Genomic DNA, 4,353 nt, shown 5'->3' with positions numbered 1-4,353 from the left:
TATTTTGTTTCCAGTTATCAATTTTATATTTTTATTTAACAGATAATTTTGATCATCATTTTCGTTTCATCTATATTTGAAGATATATTTTATCTTCTGTCTTTAATATTTTAGTTTCCAATTTGAGTGTTGTAATTTTTTTTGTCATACTTCATTCACGCCAGGAATTAATGATATAAAATCTTATTATTTTTATTTTATTGAAGTATATACTCCTTTCTCACAAGTCCACAGGTTTCTCTTATACCTATGAGAGAACACGGGAGTAAAAGACTTAGGGAATTGCAAAAGGCGACGAGAAAGTTTCGAAAACAAAAGAAAGATTTTTAGTATCTGTATTTTCAATATGTTGGGTGCTCAAGCTTCTCTGAAATTTTTTTTCTTTTAGTTTCGTCTTGAGGTTTTCTTATCGAAAGTACTTATTAAAATTATTTGTAAAATTTGCTTCGTCATGTCGTTAAAGATGAATGAATAGCTAAAATCAGCAATGGTTCTTAAATATAAATAACCTAATAATAAGAATTTGTTCCCGTACTACACAATCAAATTCTCGGAACGCATATATGTACATCTGATACAATATAACAACGAAACAATCTTTATGCTGTTTCGAGGTATACGGGGTAGCTTTGTTTTCTGCATATCAATAAGAAGTCTACTTTCAATAACTGGACGAAATTTTAATCAGTACAACGTTCTAAAACCAGCGCGCTTCTTATAATAGCTCAGTGAGACGAAGGTGCTCTCGTCAGAAAATGTTTGTATTTGTTCAAGTTACAGGTACTGCTTGTTTCCGCTTAGACTACTATACCACGGATGCAACCGTTATTGTAAGACCAGCCACTTTCCACCTCCCGCCCCCCATTTCTTGGCTTCCGCTCATGAGAAAGGATTTGATCTTATCTATTAAATCTTCAGTGCCCATCAAACCGATTATATGCGATCGAGAAAACTTCAAAAAAAAGCTTACAGAAAATCTTTTGAAACGATCAAAAGTTTTAGATGAAACGAAGTGGCATTAAAGTAGTGTTATTTGCTTTATTTTCTTTGTTAAATTCTAGAAAGGTTAGGAGCATATTATTGATATACTATGCTCCTAACCCCACTCACCCCAATAAGTCTGGGTTTATCACTGGGTCCCCCAAGCACAGGGGACTGGGTGGCTATACCCCAGTGAATTCAAATCCCGCCACAGAAGAAATTGAAAGGCTAATTTAGTATACTCATATTGTCTTCGTGAGATTTTCTATACTTTGAGTTATTTTGGTTTTATCCTCTTCACAGATAGGTACGTCCCATTGTTAAAAAACTTGCTTATAAATTAACAGACGTTTATGTGTTAGTACCATGTAAAATTTTAAATAATAATAATAATCATCATCATTATAAATTTAGAAGTGTAATAATAACCAGATAACAGTAGTAGATGAATAAAAAAAAGACTGACTTTTTCACTCTAGACGTGAACTGACAAAATACCAAAATGGAAAGGAGTACAAAATCACCGTCGTGTAAAAGGGCCGATTACATGATAATCATTAAGCTATACGAAAGCGAGGAAAGTGCAGTAGGGGAATAGGTTTTTGAAAGTGCGAATGATTAAAGCAAAGAATAGGTACTATTTAAAGTTAATGGCTGCCTTGGTGCACGAGTAATATCAGAAAGCTCTTCTTCGTGAAAGTAGAGAAGCAATGTTCTGACGCGTCCCGTTGTCGGAATCGGCCAGTGGAAGCATCCGTTGTATCCCAGTCCAGTTGCCTGTTCATTTTCACCCCCTTGAGAGTATTTGACCACTTTCTATTAACTGCTCCAGCTGAGTTCCGTACAGTTCATTCAGAGGATGAGAAAACTATCAAACTGGACCGAATTTATGGCGGGTTATTAAGCTCAAGAATCCGTCGGTTCTATGTCATGATTAAAAAGACATTTCGCACCACGATACATTGAAAAGAGGCAATCGTTCTTTTTCTTGAAAATCTTAGCTATAACACTTTTAGTTATTTTTTACACCAGGGGAATTATAGGGATATCACGACACACTTTCTCTCTGGGTCTAAAGAATAGAAAATATTGCTGGAGGGGGTGGCGGTCGTGGGCGGCAGAGCAGGCGGACCGTACCCACTATATGAGCAAGGCCTTCCCCGGGATGGAGCCGTTGCAGAGATAGATCACCACGACTATTATTTCTACTTATATATATATATATATATATATATATATATATATATATATATAATATATATATATATATGTGTGTGTGTGTGTGTGTGTGTGTATATATATATATATATATATATATATATATATATATATATAGAATTACTTGATCACCAAGTACATAAAACGTGATGCTATGTATATATATATATATATATATATATATATATATATATATATATATATATATATATATACTGGCTGAGATATAGTGAACAAATCTAAATAGCGCAGCGGTCAGACAGTCTTTTACTTTGATAACTGATTCACCAAGAGAGGAGCAGACCAATGACTTCTTTGAGACGTCATCTCTGATGAATATGCAGATATCCTGCAGACGTGGTATACGATGAATTCAGCTGTCGTATTTACTTAGTATTGAAATAACATTTTCAAGTGATCTAACCATTGTATAATAATATTCTAGTTTCAGGCAATTTATTTGGCATTCACACACCAATTTGGTGATAGTATTTAGTATATTTTGAAAAATTTTAAAGTTTTTTCGTCCATCATGGGATATATAGAATGTATATATATATATATATATATATATATATATATATATATATATATATATATATATACATAATATGTGTGTGTTTGTAAAATTATTGTTTTTAGACCTTATATGAATCTATATCGTATTAAAAATAAAAGATATGGTGACAAGTCTGTATCCCAGTAATAACTCTCATGACTGATTTCAACGATGCAGAAATGCCGACATAGGTATCGGAATGATACAGATTACCTCAAAAATTAGAGGTTACACTTACATCCAGTCTAAATGGATGCAGGCTTATTCGGACCATGGCTGATTCGGACCTAAGTCTTGGCTGATTCGGACCATTTACTAGGCAGATTTGAACAATTTGCTAGGCTGATTCGGACAATTGTTTAGGCTATTTCGGACCATTTGCTCGGCTGTTTCGTACCCATGCAAATAATTTTATATTATAGCAATAATATTAGGGAAACCTTTGATGAACTTTCAGGCAAGGTGGGTGTCATTGGGTCAGTTAGAGAGTTTATGGATTATGTTAACCCAACATGGTTACAGAGTCAGGTGTGGAAAATGGAGAACTGGTGAGTGTTTGGGCGTAGTATTAGGACAAACAACGATGTGGAGGGGTGGCATCATAAGCTGAATAAAAAAGCCAAAAAAGTAACCTCGCATCTTATTCACTTACATCTGTAATATACTTAGAGGCAAAGGAAATACCGAATCGGGTGAATTAAGCCTGTCAAGGAGGGCAAATTAAAGAGACATCAAAGAAAGCAGGTCAAGGAACTACAAGGGCGTGTCATGAAACTGTGGGAGGACTATATTGAAAGGAAAATAACTGGTCTGCTACTGAAGAAATCTGCACATATATACTACTATGTGCCAGTGTAAACCAAGGGGCTATTTCGGGTGAATTTGGGCTTTGTATTTAGCTTTATTTTTACATGAATTATTTAAAAAAATTAGAGCAATATGTAACTGTACGAAATAAATGGTCCTAGAAACGTAAGAGTGGATTTCCATTGCTTCCCCAATATATTTTCATAAGAGACTTTGGATTTATTATGGATTACAAACATTGAAACAATATTATAAAACAATATCACATATGTTACATATGTGAATACATATTAACAGTGGCGAGCACTGTGGAACTGCAGCACCCCCTATAGATTTCAAAATATATATGCACAAAATTATGAATATGAGAAATTAAGTATAGATTATCAAAATCCTTTAAAAATTACCATTCTCTTGTTTTTGTTAAAAAAAATTAATTGAAACAATATTTGGAACTGCTGGTGCTAAGCAGTTCTTATTTTGCTTAGTAGGGTGATAATGTAGCCAGCTCGCACGTAAGGGTGATGGGCCTGGGAGTAGCACTGCCCTCTCGAGCAGTGTTAGCCTACCTGTTGGAGGGCGGTGTGATTTGAAATTCGTCAATAGCCTAATCAATATGTAGTAGTGACGATACTAATGATATGTAATGTAATGCAGAATAATCAACTCAGTGGTGAGTTGCAATAAATGGCAATGATACTAAAATTCAAAATAGCTTTCAGCGGCGATTCTGCTGCTTTCCTCAGAGAGAGAGAGAGAGAGAGAGAGAGAGAGAGAGAGAGAGAGAG

This window comes from Macrobrachium nipponense, chromosome 5, assembly GCF_015104395.2.
Source record: "Macrobrachium nipponense isolate FS-2020 chromosome 5, ASM1510439v2, whole genome shotgun sequence".
NCBI lineage: Eukaryota > Metazoa > Arthropoda > Malacostraca > Decapoda > Palaemonidae > Macrobrachium > Macrobrachium nipponense.
This window is presented reverse-complemented; position numbering follows the sequence as displayed.